Below are 16,661 nucleotides of genomic sequence, written 5' to 3'. Positions count from 1 at the left end.
AAATTGAGAAAATCGCCTAAGACTTTTCTACAGGATTCATGCATCCTTCTTGTGAACCAAAGTAAAAGCTTTCTAGAGATAGCAAAAGCCTGAGCAGTTGTAATGAGTGGAATATCTTCTTAGGTTTGTTTAGTTGAACAATAATTTCCTAATATACTAAGTCATCAGGAGGCATAGCAATCTAGAGTCATTTAAAAGCAATGTGGTTACAGTGTTTCTGGCCTCTGCTTTTACAGTTCCCAATTTAATCAGCGGCTGGAGCCAGCGGTGCAGTTGTATCCGCAGCCTTGTCTGACACAGAAATGCCAAAGCTCTTGTGTGGGGGCAGGAAAAGGCTTAGAAGCAGACAAAGTGCAGGCCTCCTTGAGACTAAACACCTGAAAGAAAATTTCAAGAGCACGGTGCCTTGAAAGTTCTGAAAGTGTCCTTTGAGTATTAAATATCCATAATCCTTTTCTTTCCATTTGATGTTTCCCATCCCAGTGACCTATCTGAGTCTCATCCATATGATCTGCATGAACAGGCTGTTACAATACACCTCCCTTGGCTTCATCAAAGCTCCAGCGAGATGTCTGGAATGAGGCACTGGCTGTGGTAGCCATCAAGCAGCAGTGGTGAAAGTTATAAAACGTCCGCCGTGGTGCTGGCAAGGCTGCCCATGTTTTAGAGATCAGCCTATTGTGTACTTTGGAATTACATGAGAAAAATGTGCTTGGACAGGAAATAATTAGCACTTGTCAAAGGGCAGGCAATAGGTTACAGTATTTTACTTTCAACAGGCTATCAGGGGATCAGCTAGATTAGATAATAGAATTTTTTTTTCCTCTGGAAGTTAAATACAGATGACTCTAATTACTTTACATTGTGCATTAGAGAGCACATTATGAACAGTACAACTCCAAGAAATTTAGGTCAATGAAGGGAAGCAAAATCTTTACCCACACTTGGACTTAGTAGCTAGGTAAGCATTCTGTTCTGTCATGTGTTTTATTTGTCACTGACGCCTCAATATTTAAAAAAGAAAAAAAGAATTCTGGAAATTGTTAATTCAAACCGAACGAATCTTGATATTTATATTTTTCAAAGGAAAAACGTCATCTTAACTGTTTTGGTGTGTCAGTGTCTACTGAGATGAAGCACATCCTTGCATCATTTGTTTTTAAGTCATACCAGTGTTTCTGCGTGTTAGCCAATTGCAAATATTCTGAGCTCCTATTTCAGCACGCAGCCCCATCTGCCCATTAGTACACCAATGTACCTTTCATACACTATTTACTCGAAGATGCTGTTGGTACCTTACATAACTGTGCAGGTCTTCCAAGGATTCGAGCAGTGCTGAGTGGCAGTGATCCCAAATACTTCAGGTAGGACGCAGTGGATGTTCTCTAAGTGTTAACAGAAATGGTCCAGAGTTCCTAAAGCCTCGGATTTGTTTGTGCTGCGTGATAGTGTCTGATGGACAGGTTGTTATAGCTGTAAAGAGCTGCTCAGCCCTTTGAACTGACCCCTTCCCGACCTCGGCTGGAAGAGGTCCCCCCTCAGCACACCGAGTTTGGGGAGCCCAGCTCTACTGTAACGAACGGGGGGTCAGGGAGCAGCTGTGGGTTTGGTGCGAACCATGCAAACCTGCCTAGGCTTTTTTTTCACTGTATGATAATGAAAATTGTTACCAAATTATATGGAAGTTTAACAGCAATAGTGGGAAAGAGAGGGTGGAGTCTGATGCATTGGGTTTGATAAATGAAGTGTGAAGTTACCCATCTGGCTCTAGACAGCCCTCTTTTACTCCACGAAAAGGAAACATTTAAAAATAACCATGGTACATCTAGAATCAATGACCCATACAGAGAGCTGGAATAGATCAAGATTTAATGGTGACTGTGGAAGAAATTATCATTTGAAAAGTGAGACAAAGGATGAAAAAGTACAGTTCAATATCTGCACCTGATTCATTTTCAGAAAAGGTCTTAATATTTTTAGTCTTCTAATGATGCTATTGATGATTTTTTTCTATTTTACTTTTTAACTGGAATCAGAAAATCTGTTATCCTTAAGAAGCAGTTTGGCCAGAAAATAATTTTTTTAAAAAGAGTACTTGAATTTCTGGAGAGAATGTTTCACTTTTCCATGTCAGCAAAGGCCCAGCAGAACTGGGCAGTATGGTTTCATAAAAATTCTCTCAATTCTCCTTTTAAAGAAACTTGTATCGAGTTATAATAATATTGTCCTAAATGCTTGGGCGTCATACTCTGCTTAATTATTAGGGTTTTTTTGCTGTATTTTTTTTTGAATAAATACATTTACAATGAAACTAGTTTGTCATCAAACAATCAATGATAGATTAAATTAGAGGATAATGTTTAACTACTATGGAAGTATTAACTCAGTGGAACCACTTTTAAAAATAAGTCGTCTTCATGCAAAAAAAAATATATATATTAGTCTGAAATGGTTTTATTATGAGGCAGACTGCTGTCCATTATGCTGTTTCATTGAGTGAAATTCGCGTCATGTTTCTAAAAGGAGATTCAGTCAGCTAAGGGAAAGTGTAAATCTTTGGATAAAGATCTAATGAGGGAAAAAGTTTGAAAGGAAAAATAGAAGTATTTATGATAGTAACATTTTCATAGTTGTGCTGGTTAGATTCTGGAATCTTAGTAGAGTTCTCTCTAAGCCATCGCAATAACAAGTTGATATAGTGAAAACATAATAAATATTCAGTAAATATTTGGACCAAAGTAAACACAAAATTCTCCTCGTTCATGAGGTGGACAGAGAAGTGTTAATTGATTATTTCCTGTAAGGATCAATAGCTTAAGTCCTTGGCTCGTTGAAATGGCATGGTGAACAAAATCTATTTTATGAGGTCTTTGCTACAACGTATGCTAGATCAGATCACTGTGTATTTTGAGTTGTTACATTCTTCCATCTTTTCATAGCTCTTCAAAAAAGAACTTCTTACTCACGACAAATAGTATAAACTTCTGGTTTCCAGTCAAACCTCAACTGTAATTCCTCACTGTTTCTTGGTCACCATACTTGCACTTCTCCAACCCCTCTAGAAATATGTGGGCCACACCAATCTTTTACATAACGCTATAAAGGTGCATATTTTTTCTAGGTAGAGTAAGTGCTTGTCCTACTGCTGAGATAGTCTTACCTCTCAGCAGTGAAAGTTGGATTACTACATGGATATTTTGTATGTGAATTTATTACAACTCTATTCATATTTGTCTGTGCATAGTGTGAGAACTGAGTCCCAGCCTGCAGTAGGCTTATTGGATTCAGTGAACAAAAAAGAATGTAGAATCCTAATGAAATAGTGTGCACGTTAAGCAAGACACAAACAGGAAGATTTTGATATATTTTGTTGTTTTCTGTTTTGAGGAAAACATTATTTTTCTTGTGCCTTATCTATTTCATGCTTAGAAAGGTAAATGAGGTGAATCTCACTCTCTGCTCCAGCAGGAGAAAGTGTTGGATTACTTACAACTGCTTCAGGTTGTTTACATCTCCTGTGATTGTTGTGTGTAATCTTAGAACAACAGATTTTTTTTTCCTATTGGGGAAATCCAGTGTCTGTTTTTCTGACATCAGTAGGGATCTCCACACACACAGCTCTGTGAACTCCAGTGGGATTTCTGTCATAGCTGTCCTCTCCAGACAGCGTGTGTGCCAGCTGGAATGGATACTCAGCGAGTTAGCAACAAGAATAACAATTAGCAGCAAACTAAGACAAATTTTGAGTTCTCCTTTATGAAATTACGAGGGGGGACGGGGTGAAACCACAACAGAAGATTTAGATTTGCTTGATATTTTGTTTGTGTGTGTGTTCGTTAAAAGAAGAAAAACTATTCAGCACACATTTTTGCTGCACACGTGATTTTGCTGCTGAGTACTGTGTGTTACTCAAGAAGATGCTTTGAGGCAGACTGAAAAACAGTCTTGGAGCTTTTAAATGAGTGTAGGAAACACAAAGTGTTCAGTGAAGTGGTCAGGTCTCTTGCTGTAGCTGTGCTCAGACATCAGCTGCCCTGGCTGCCCTCTGTCTTTCCTCCAGTTGCCCATTACCAGGTTGCTTTGCTTCATGTGCCACTCTCTGCTCTCTGCTCATTTTCACCTGTTTTGTACTAGAGGTCTTTGAAGCAACCCAGCTTGGCATCAGTAGGCATGAGTGCTTCACCGAGTAGTGGAAATACTGCTTGATTAAATGCTGCTCTTGAACAACCACTCTTATTTTCTTTAAAACTTTTTTGACCCTTTACCTTTAAAAAAAGCTTTATTTACAGAGAATTCTACATCTTAACTTGTGATGTCATTATAGACGCAGCAAATAAGAGTGTAAAAATGCTCTTTGATACAAGGACTTGAAGCAAGTGGAATTATAGGATGGTCCAGTAAGAAACTCACAGAAGTTCAGCTCTGTGTGTGTGCTGGGCTCTTCTATTATGCCACATTGTGAAGGATTGTTTACACTGAGGATTGTTACCACTTTAGTTTTAATGCTCCATTTCTGAAAACCCTGAAGAAATGCATCATCCCATAGATGAATACAGGTAATTTTTGACATATCGCTCTTTGGATTTCATGCTTTTCTTTTTGATATGTTGGAAGGATTTTTCAAGTGATGCTTCCAAAACTGGCAGATGGCATAAATTTAGTCTTTGTTTATAGTGCAATTAAAGTTTCCACAACTTAAAGGTGATAAATAATTTTCCCACTCTACCAAAGTGCACTTGGTTATTTTTATGTTTTAATAGTTGGGCTAACTTTTTGGAAGGTTTGGATTTATTTCACCTGGACAGGCCTTTTAAGTCAGCATGGGTGACATTTCCTTATTTATTTAAGTTTTTGTGCTCATGGTACAAGAAAGACAGTTAGTGTTGTTTTTCCAGCAGTTTGACAATGATTTGCTGACTACCAGTGGGAGAGCTGAATGCTGGAGATGGAGATTATTGCATTTCCAGACTGCAGGATACTGGGGAGCGAATAGATCACAGAGGTGACAAATTTATAATCTGTGGAGACAAAGTGTTAGCCACATCATCAGACAGTTGAACCACAAACCAGTGTTAGCATCAGCTGTCATCATTCCTGTAAGAGAGAACAGTGTGTGCCAGAGGCAAGGGAAAAGAGAGGGGCAGGGAGAATCCTGAGCATCATGCAGTGCTCCATGGCTGCCTGTTCTAGCCAAAGGCATGGTGTTGCAAAGAGAATGAAGAGTTCTCATAGGTGTATTTTGCTTTATCCACTGACATTTCTCCTGCACTGTGGTCGTGGTATGTAGTATGCCCCAAACACAGTTTGCAAACTTTGTAAAAATCAAAACTCTGTCTAAAAATACTCATTTAAATGGATCTAAAGATGGAATTCTCCCTTACTTAAAAAAAAAAAAGGATATCTTATTCAATTGGGACTTCATTTTTTAATAAATTGTCACCATTTAATTCAGTTTTATGATGGATAAAGCTAAATGAATTTGGTGAAATAACCTGTATAGATTATCAATGAGAAAAAAAAAAACAAAAAACAACAGAGGATGACAAAGACTAGACCTAGCGAAATGACATGCTTTTGTCTTTGCATGAGATGTGTGAGCAGATGCTTACATAAGTTCATGACTTCAGTCCTAAATGCTGTCAACCCTGTTATTAAAGTTTTTCCAGACATATAGAACTTGATGGCTCCGGGGATTGGTAATGAAATACAAAGCCTTTTGTTTTCAGGTCAATGGTTCCAATGTGGTTCAGGTAGATAGTGCCAAAGATTATTCCCATTGGATATCTGTGTTTGATGGCCTATGTAAAATGCATTGGTTCTCCAATCCTTGTAGGCAGGTGTGTATATCACATAAAGCAACTGTTACAGCTGACACTAATTGGTACTCTTGCCGGCATTCTGAGAGCAGCCAAAAATTAAATGGATGTAGAAACTGAGCAAGATGCTGTCAGTGCTCTAAGCTGCCTAGAGCATGGCTGTGAGGTAGCAAGAAGCCAATGGATATCAAGGCTGAATGAAAGCAGGAGGGCGTTGGTCTGTTGCATTGCTCTGTATTTTGACTTGCACTGAAAGTTATGGCAACATAGATACACATACACACATAATCTCATACTGGTGAGGGAGCACTGGGGTAAACCACTGGGCAATGGTAACAGCATGGGTCAGAGGGAAGTGGAATCCAGGGGTGGGATGGAGGTGTAACTCATCAGAAATTAAGAATAGCTGGAAAATAGAATTATTGCTTATTTTGACTTCTAGTGAGCTCTTTCTGATGTTCTAACAGTTTGTTTTGGCTATAATGTTTTACTATTTATTATGTTTGATTTTTTCAATTCTATATGTATAATTGTTGGGAAATTCCTAAAATATAAACTATGATGATGTTTAAAATAGCTAACAAAGGAAGTTGGCATTTCTTCCTCTTGAGATGTTCTGTAGAATCAGAGATCTTAGGGACCTGTTACACAGCATGTGTTGTTTTCATATTCTGTCTTATTTTTGTAAATGACAGCAGCCCCAAATGGGATGTGTAAGCAACAGTAGTAGAAGAAAATCCTACTGTAGATTACTGAAAAATATGAGTAGTTTAGCCAACTAAGAAGACGTATAGAGGTATGTTACACCCCAGATTGTAATTTATAACCCTTAATTATATTTCCATATCATCATATACTTAGAGATTACTCAACCTGGGTGGGCGATGCAGGAGGTGGGACTCATAGGTAAGAAGCAGGTTGAAGTAACATGGCTAAACATCAGAAATATAATCCAGAATTGAGATAATGAACCAAAAAGAAAGCTTGAGTTGTATCCAGAGGATTAACTGAGAAGCAGACTTTCCAAATGCAGAGTTTGTGAGGGAGACTGGAAAAGGCTGTCAAGTATTGAAGTGAAAGCAGTAATACCAGGAGGAAAGAGAGAGTTCAGAAAACTAAGATCTGCAAATAAGAGCTTGTTCCATTCTTTCTACAAAGTTAAGCTGAATGGTTCCATCAGATATGCCTGTGGATCTACTGAAATTAGATTCAGCTCCAAATTATGCTGGAGAGGGTGTTTGTACAACTTTATTGGTCTTTCACTTCTTGCCAGTTGCATTTGAGCAAGTCAGCATTTCTCATTTTTATTTTCTGTTCAAAATTATCAGTCAGATAATTTCTGACAAGATTCCCTGTCCTACCGAGTAATTTGTTGGTGTTGTGGATTAACCCAGCAGGTGGCTCAGCACCACACAGTGTTCATTCACTGCCCCATCCTTCCCAGTGAAATGGGGGAGAGAGTAAAAGAAAAACAACAAAGTAGAACTCATGGGTTGAGATAAAAACTATTTACTAAGATAGAGAAAAGGAAAATTGTTATGACTATATATATATAAAAACTTATATAACAAGAGATGCACAAGTAATTGCTTTCTACTCTGTGACTGATGCCGTGCTAGCCCCCCAAGCAGGAGAAGAGAGCAAGATGAACTCACATCCTTCAGAACTCCTCCTGCTTGATGTCATATCTTATGGAATATTCATTTGGCTGATTTAAGTCAGCTGTCCTAATTCTGTTCTCTCCCAGCTCCTTGGGCCCTTTGCTATGAATGGTCTTGGTGCTATGCAACACTGCTTAGCAGGTGACTAGAAACATTGGTATTGATATGAACATGTGGTTCTATCTCCTGGAACAGAAACATAGCATCATACCAGACACTCTGAAGAAAACAATTCCAATCCCAGCTAAAGCTAAGACAGTGGTAACTGTGGAAGCAGTATCTATCTTAATTGAGTCTACACAAACCCATAACATGTGAGAGTTACTTTGATCAGCCAGATATCGTTCATTGCAATAGATATTACAATTTACAATCAGAAATTTTCAAATATTAGATTTTAAAATTGGCCATTTCTGCAAATCTTACTGTCAGTGCACTGTTGAGTAAATAAGTTGGTAAATCCTGTACAATATTTGAAATCTTTTCCTAGAAATTTGATGCAGTTAGTCATTAGTTTGCAGTATGTGCTCAGTTTGCTTTCCCAGTAATATCACCAACCTTCCTCTAAGCTGAATAAAGGAAGTTCTACTTTTTTTCTGTTTATTGAGCTCCAAACAATATTTTAGTTTAATTTTAGCAATAGGGCATCTAGTAACAGTGATGGTGCCATAGGGCGTGCTGTATTGAAGAAGGCCAACATTTGGACTTTCTGACTTCTGAAAAATCTGATTAGAATTACTTTCAACCTTTTGGTAAAGGTGGATTTGCAAATGTGTTTGGGAAATGAGACATAATTGATGTATCCACTCATTGGCTATATAGCACGTTTATTTTAAGACACAATTTACCAACAAATGGCCAAATTATCTTACGTTAGACCATGCTGAAAATACTTAGGTATCTGACCTTCTGTTTATCTTTGGAGGTGTGTACCAATCCTAAACCCAGATCTGTGGTTGGTAGTGGGCAGGAAGTTGGAGGAAAAGCGGAAGAGGATTTGAGAGGTGTGAGGGTGTCATGCTGGAGAAGGTTTTTAACTGTTTGGCTTGCCTGTAGGTGACACTGTTGCATCATTTATCTGTACATTTTCACTTATCTTGTCCAGGGACAAAAAAAAAGTTTCATTAAAAGAATTTGAGAGAAAATCAGATAAATACAGTACACTAATGATTCCTTAAGCCTTAGTTAAAGCACAGAGTCCTAGATACAGCTAGATTAATGGCATGTTCTTTTTCCCAAAGATGGCAGCAGCTCATAACATTACTTCTGATTAACTAGCTCACTAGCGTTGCTTCTTCAGCGCGGTGTCCCCTTGACAGGCAAGTTGCTAAAAGGATTGCTCTGCACGTTTCTGAAGACTAATGTAATAAACCAGGATGATAATATGCTGCTGGGAAAAATATCTTAATTTGCTTCTAAGTTATGGCAATATAAAGTTAAAATGTTTTTCTTTACTCGAGTCATTTAAATTAATAATGTGTGCCATTAAGCCAAATCTCACAGAGGATTTTTTTCTTCTTTGCTATTAAGTATGCTGGCTGTGGAGAAGATGAAATATTCTGTGAGGCTCGAGCAATCTTCTGTCTCTGAGCTACGGTGTGTCTGCTGCCAGATGTTCAGGTGCTGCTGCTGCTTTGACATGTATATCTCTTCCAGGCAAAAACCAATATATACATCAGCCCAGGTGCGAGGTGGCCTTGCCAGGAAATCTGCCTCCTCCTAGCTGTGACACTCGTCCACTCCCCGTCAGAATGTGTACCTTAGGAGGGGATTGTAATTAACCCCTGGAAAGCGCGGGTTTTGCTGAAGTGATGTGCGCAGTAATGATATTGTTAGGTTCCTTAATTTCCAGTTTCACCATCAATTATGCCGTGTGTTTCATCCAGTTGGTGCTACCCTCCCAGTGTTAATTATAACCTACAAGACTGTTACAGTTAATTTTATGGCAAGCATATTGTCTCTTCAAGGCTCTGCGGCAGCTCATAAATTATCTTGAAGGTAAAATGTAACTTGGGGAACTAGTTATGAAAATTCCATCCATCTCGCTTAGGAGGTGCAGCTGCTACTGTCAGCTGCCTCGCCACCGCGTTGTGAAGGAATTACGGTGGGTCAGGCCTGGCGGCTCAGCCCGGGCTGTCACGGCACGGGAAGGCTGTCCTGGCCTGTCAGACAGGGGCCTTCTGCCAGTCCCTGGTGGCTGTGCTCTGCAGGCAGCGAGAGGCAGGCAGGGCAGGTGGATGGTCCCCGAGCTGTCTCTATTCATTACTTTACAGAAACTTGCTTCAGGTAGGCAGGTACGGAGACCTTGCCACCGTTGTCATAACGTTAGGCATCATCTGCAAAGTGCAAGATAGATAACTCTATGAACAATTCACTGTTCTGCTGGGCTGCAGCAGCCGGGTGGGGGTGATTAGCGCCGGAGCCGCACGTGAAATAGCTCGCTGGTTTGTAAAATGACTGCGGGTTTAATTGTAGCAGCCGCCTGCTTTTGGAAGAGCACATCTGCTTGCTTTTATTTCGCGCTCACCATGTGAGGAGGTGCAATTCCACTGCGAAGCCATTTGTGTTAGAGCTTCACATTAAGTAAATTAGCATGGTTCTGAAGTGGAATTATGACATCTGTGTGCGTATCCTGGTTTTGCTGAAGGAATTGCAAACTTTTCTATGGAAAAAAAAAAAGCAGCCGAGTATTTATAACAATGAACTGAGCATTCAGTACTACTTACATTTTTATATTAATCTAATTTCTGTAATGCCTTGTTTTTCTCTTTATAGCAGTTATATAAGGCTACCATAAAATATAATCCCTCATCCTGCTATCTCTTCCTTTAGTATTTAGAATTTCGATAGTTCTAAATGCTGTCAAGTTTTGGGTGTGTTTTGTTGTTTTTTTTTTTTAATAATGAAACCTCAGTACAAATCAAATTTCCTGTGGAGCTTTTTCCCTTCCACTCTTTTACCTTTCAAAAGGACTTCTGTGTTTACAGTGCTGTTTCCTAACCTCGTTTACAGCTGGGAGGGCACACGAGAAGGAACACTGAAAGCTGACACTGAGCACATTTCCATAGGCAACCGCTGTGCAGATGTGAATGTACAGAGCATTGTGAATGGGTAAATGTTGGGAATTCAATTGAGGAGAAAACGATCCAACGCAATAATGAAAACCAGCGAGGATAATGCATCTAAATATATATTATTCATTTGTGTTGACAGTCTTCATTCAGTTTAATTATTAGTACTTCATTTTAATTATTGTTCTTTTTACAGTGATAATTTTTTTTTAAATAGTGCTGACTTTGTAAATTGGGTCTTTTATACATTTGCAAAGTGGGAGAAAAAGGCTGATTAAAGAGTGCATATTAGTGTATTTCTAGCGTGTTCATTGTTGCTTTCCCCTTGGAATTTACTGTAAATGTGCCTTGTAATGTCTTTTAGACATTCTTTTCCCTGAGGCATCTCTGTGCATTTCAGAGTCTGCAGAGAAGAAGCTCAGAAGTTTCAGCTGACCAGAATGCTGTATTTGTTTGTTTAGCTTACACGGAGGAAAACTGTGCATTAGGCACAGCCGTGGGCAAAGTGAAGTGTAAAGTCCAGATCACCTCAAGAGCAGACCCAGAGGCATTGCTCCTCAGAGGTCAGGTTCCTTCTAGGCTTCATTCTCCCCTCCCATGGAAGAGGTAGGGGAGAAAAAGGATAACTCTGCTGCTAATATATACCCTTAAGTGTAGCATTGATGCACCTGGTCATCTACGTCATTACCTCCTACACTGCATGATGCCAGTTCCTTTACAAAGGTTGTCCATCAGTTTGCCAAAGCACTCCCTCCTTTGTGGGCTGTTATGCACCACAGCTGGGAAGTACCTGCTATGATACAGTTCTCACTATTTTTTTTTATATATTTGCCGAGGTAGGGGACAGAGAAATAGTCTGAGAATTTAATGTCTCCTTTTGCTTTCTGAAGGGATGATGAGATTGTTGAACATCTGAGAGTGCAATATTTTTATTTTACATAATACTGTATGAAAGTGTTTTAATTATCATCATCATAGTCTCAGGTTAATTTTACATCATCGCAACATCACTAAGTCTAAGAATTGCTTTTGATATAAGTGCAAATAGGAAGAGTCGGGACACAGGTCCTAGTATATGTTCTTTCTGACTGGTACTTTGGTATGTAGAATAGTCATTAACAAATTAATTCTCTTTTAAAAATAAGAACTCTTGTACAGTTGAAGAAGAAAACCTTTCTGAGAATGAAAAACCTTTGTTTCTTCGTTTTTGGCCAAATTTAATTGGAAAAAAAAAGTCTGTTTGGAAACCAACTGAACAATGTACATAGCTAACTCCAAAAGTAATGCCTCCTATTTCTTTCCATGGAAACTACAACAGGTGAATAGAGCAAAATAACGCTGTATGATAGAACAGATTCTCAACTAAAAAACACTATTTTTTCAACACAGTTCCCACCATTAGCTGTGCATTTTCACCAGTGATAAGCAGGAGCCTGTGTTTTGCACCATGAGAAGTGACCCACTGTTTCATAGCTGCTGTGAATATGAGAATGTCGTTGCCTGCACAGTCCAGCTCCTTACTGTGCTCACATCCACATTTTGGTCTCCCTAAACATTCAGCAAGCATCAGTAATTGTGAATGAGTGTCATTTTTTCTGCATGGAGGAATTCAGTGACACACCTTCATTTCATCTGTACTTCGATTTCAGACACCGCTCTGTCAGAGTGCCCCTCTGCTGCCATCTGTCACACAGCAAGGAAATGTTTTACAATACAGATGGGAAGGTCCAACCTCTACTACTGCACCACCAGCATCCACCTCTGACATCGTGGGCCAACATAATTAGGAGGCATTACTTTCAGAGCAGCATCATAATATTGTGATTTTTATTTTCCAGAAAAAAACACAGTGGCTGTGAAGTAATAGGAGACAGAGTAGCTTAAGAATTGACCATGCAATTGTTACAGACAAAAGTTTTTAAAAAATGTTTTTTCTTGCTAAACGTGTCTCAGTGTGGTCTTATGCATTTTCAAGGTAAGAAGAAAAAGGATTTTCAAAATAGCCTCAGTATTTCATAGTCCTTTGACTCCAAAACATGATTGATTTTTTTCTTTTCATGACTGCAGATGCTTTTATATGAAAGACATAATCATTTTTTGTTGTTAAAATTAATTTAAAAACTCAAACATTAACCAATTGAAGTGAGCTATCAGCCAAATGAATTTGTAGGAATAAAGTCATTTTGTTGCTAAATTATATGCAAATATTGAAAGGATTAGAATCACTGACAGCCTGCACAGATAAGTACCGAAGTTTAATGCTTCAAAATTTTTATAGAAATCATAATTTTTAATATTTCTGCTAGCAAAAAAAATAAAGTAAATCGATTTTTCTGCTTGGTAATAATTAGAAGTCCCTGTAATGCAGGGCGATCTCTGCATGCATTGAATCCTGTGAAATCAGTAAAGCTCTGAATGAAGTTGATCAACCTGTTCATTCAGTTTGCCCGTGAAAGCAAGACATGGTCACTGTCCTCCTCTCCTGTTTTACTCCATTATAGCATGTTTTGATGTGAAACTTTTCCTTTATTTCACAATATTCTCATACATTGCACTTTGATACTCTGAGGTGGGAAAATCGAGTGTCCTTCACTGCTCAGCTGGGCCTTTGGTGATCTACCTGCTGTTTGTGTGTTAGAGCCCTTTTACAATTTGCCTTGGGTGAGAAGCTGAAACCTTTCAGAGTAGGATTGCTTGGAGTACCACAGTAGTATGCACTTTTAATTGTGCAATTAAAGTCACCAGATCAAGAAACAAAGTCTTGATGCATGTTTGCCTCCTGGCTCAACAAAAGTATTGAACAAGATGATTTCTAGAATGTATGTTGTTTGCTTTAAAGGGATTTAGATTGCAACAGTGTAAACAGAATTACTGTTCTTTAAATTTGAACCTGTTGGAAGCAAACTGCTGTAGGTCCGTGTCTGACTTCTGCTCAATAGTATCATTATGAAATACAGACCTTTTTGTCTAACTAAAGCTTAGGAGTATGTAGGTTAGCATGCTCACACTATTGCTAATTTTGAAAAGTGCAAATGGACTTTTTCTGCACACTAATTGCAAAGGGATGTGGGAAATACAAATGCAACAAATCCTTTTTCTTTCTACTTTCACTAATTTTTATCTTAAAAAGTGTAGGAAATCAAAATACTGTCAAAGATGAGAAGACATCTCATTTTTGTTTGTATGCAATTCTAAAAATGGAGTAATTAAGAGGTATAATTGGTTATGAATATGGAAGAAGAATTTTGCCTACTCACTTTTTGCCTAAAGCTTTATGCTTTGTTTAGGCATATTACCTTACACACACACGCACACGTACCCCTACAAGATTTATTGGCGTTTGTAAGAAAAAATGAAAGGATTTTCTTGTTTTGTAAGAAACTTAATACGCTCTCGCAGATGGCCCAGCTCAGGTGTGATTTTAATTATGAGATAAAACAAAGCCCAACACAGTAGGAAGTAGTCTTAATAAACGACCTGAAGCTTTTGTCTTCATGTGTCAAAAAGCCTTTTTATTGCATGATGAAATATTATTTTAATAATTTTTTATTAACTGTTTTTTAAAATCTTGGGAAAAAATGCAAGTGCTTCCAAAGCTCATCTGAATTATTTTGGTCAAGTAAAAAATAAGAATGTTTTGTGAATTTCTTGTTTCTTCCCAATAAGTTTAGGCTTCTGGATAAGAATGACAGGAAAAAAATGCATTAACAAGGAAATGTGCATAGATACAAATTATGTTTTATTTGCTTACAAATAAAACCTATTCTCATTCCATGTTGTTCTTGCTTCTTGATGAAGCACGTTGCTTAATCATAACAAAAACTGAGATGGTTTGCTAAGCACTCATTTCTGATGTTGTATCATCAGAAATTAAACAACTTAAACCCTACTTTGGTATTCAGCCTTCATTATTAAAATAAAAATATTACGATCATGTTGTTAAATATTTCTGATATATTGCAATAATCTTGTACGGTTTTTCCCTTAGTGGGGGATTATGAGGACCTCATGTTAGGACCTCAGTGTCCTGACGTACTTAATTATCCATAGATAATGGTTTTCAGCAGTAGTTGTTCTGAGCATCACAACCTCACTGTTACAGGCTTAATAAATATTTGCAGACTCAGGTGCAGAGCACCTATGTACTACAGAAACAAACAGCTGGGGTTGCTCTCCGGTGCTATACATCACATACAGTGCCTCATTTGTTTTAGAAAGCCTAATGGCACAAATGGCAGGCTTTGTCTTATGGTGGATGGTGCTAATATGTTTACTGTAGGCACACTAACTACTCTTTCATGAGTCCTTTCATTGTCTTTTCTATTACAAAAATAGCTTGGAAAGCTGCAGCTCTTGAAGCTTCTTGATCGTATATTGTGTATTCATTAAAATGATTGAATGATTAAAACCTTTGTTTTAGAGATCAGGACTTCTGTAACATGACTGGCAGCCTTCTAGGCTTCAGTTTTGTTGGCTGCAGATACATGATGGGAAAGCTTCAGCAATTAATAACGCTTTTCATTAATGATTTCATAAGCTAGGCATATTGTATGTTACAGTGCTACGTTCTTAGTACAGAAACCTCTTTTGTAATGGAAAAACTGTGTATGCTAGTGATATTTAAAAATATCACTATTGGGATAAGTGGCCTCTTATCTGCACTGACAGCTTGTAATCTTGTTCAAACTTCAGAATGCATTTAGTTTTACACATGGGGCTGCACTGCACTCTAATTTAGTTGGTGATGCATGTTGACTTTGAATGTTAGTATATGTTTAAATTTGAGGAAATCAGTCATCTCTATTAGAAAATAAGAACACTATTCCGTCACTTTATGTAATAACAGATAGAGAAGCTTAGTTTAGAAAGTACATTTTGTAAATAGAAGCTGTAATTGCTAACTGCTGTATGATTTGATTGACTTATGTCATCAAAGTAGTAATACTTGAAACGTTACCCTGCAAACTGTTTGTCATTCAGTTCAAGAAAAATTATTTCTTTTCTTCATATGTTTCCCCACAGATATCAATACTTTCAGTAAAGGCCTAAAAAGGAAATATATTTCTTCCTGCAATTTCCCACCCTCCCCCTTGCCCTGCTGTCCTCCATCTTAATCCTTTCTGGTTTCTGGATTCTAAGGATTACATTGTATTCATGTATCTCTCTTCCGGTCATGTACGTTAAGGCATAATGGAAGTGATAATCTGGAATTATTGAGTAATTACATGTTTTAGCTATTTGTCATGTGCTGGGTGTGGGAACATTAGAATAGTGGAGGGTTCATAGCCTACGTTACAACTGAAGTTAGGGTTAGGGTGTTCCTTAGCAAGATAACACTTGTTAGAGTGGCTTTGGTGAAATCTTGAGGAAAGAGTTTTTGTTCATGTTTGCCATCATGCGTGTGATAGACTGTGTCTTTCTACTTGCTAACACAGCCATGGAGATGGTCTCCTTGACTGGCCATGCTGGTGGCTGGTGTGTCTTTGTGGCTGGGTAGCCAGGCCGTGCAGGTGTCCTTAAGGTCTGACAAAATCCAGAGTAGCCAAAGGGTGCTGGTTTTAAGTGTAGTCTACCAGCAGTCTGTAGTACTATTTCCCCATCAAATAGAATACACCGTGCTTGCTTCTCAATTTTTAATGATACAACCGTGAAAGTCACTCAAGTAATGCACGCATGACTTCTAGGATTAAAATCCAGCTTTAGATTAATTGCAATTGTATTCATTTTAAATTGAGTGCACTTCAGGATTCTGCTTGTAACCGTGCTGTTGGTAACCTACATCCTTTTGAGTCATTAACAAAATGTAACCAATCTTCATTTTTTTTTTTTTTAATCTTCAGTGTAATCAAGGCAAGAAGCTTTTGGCTCAACAAAATAAATGTTTCAATTGTTTGTTGTCAGATCCCACTAATTTTCTCTACAGCAGGCTTAGATGAAACAGAAAACTGATATGCTAAACCACTGGAATTGCAGTCTTGTAAATTTAGAAATATCCATTTTATCCCTTATAATTTCTCACTAAGATTCTTCAGTCTAGAATCTGTCTAATAGGTAGGTAGCCAAGACAAACAGAAGCATTAGAGTCATTCAGAGCTAGTTTGGATTCCATGAGA

Source organism: Meleagris gallopavo, chromosome 13 (assembly GCF_000146605.3).
Source record: "Meleagris gallopavo isolate NT-WF06-2002-E0010 breed Aviagen turkey brand Nicholas breeding stock chromosome 13, Turkey_5.1, whole genome shotgun sequence".
NCBI classification, from domain to species: Eukaryota; Metazoa; Chordata; class Aves; order Galliformes; family Phasianidae; genus Meleagris; species Meleagris gallopavo.
This window is presented reverse-complemented; position numbering follows the sequence as displayed.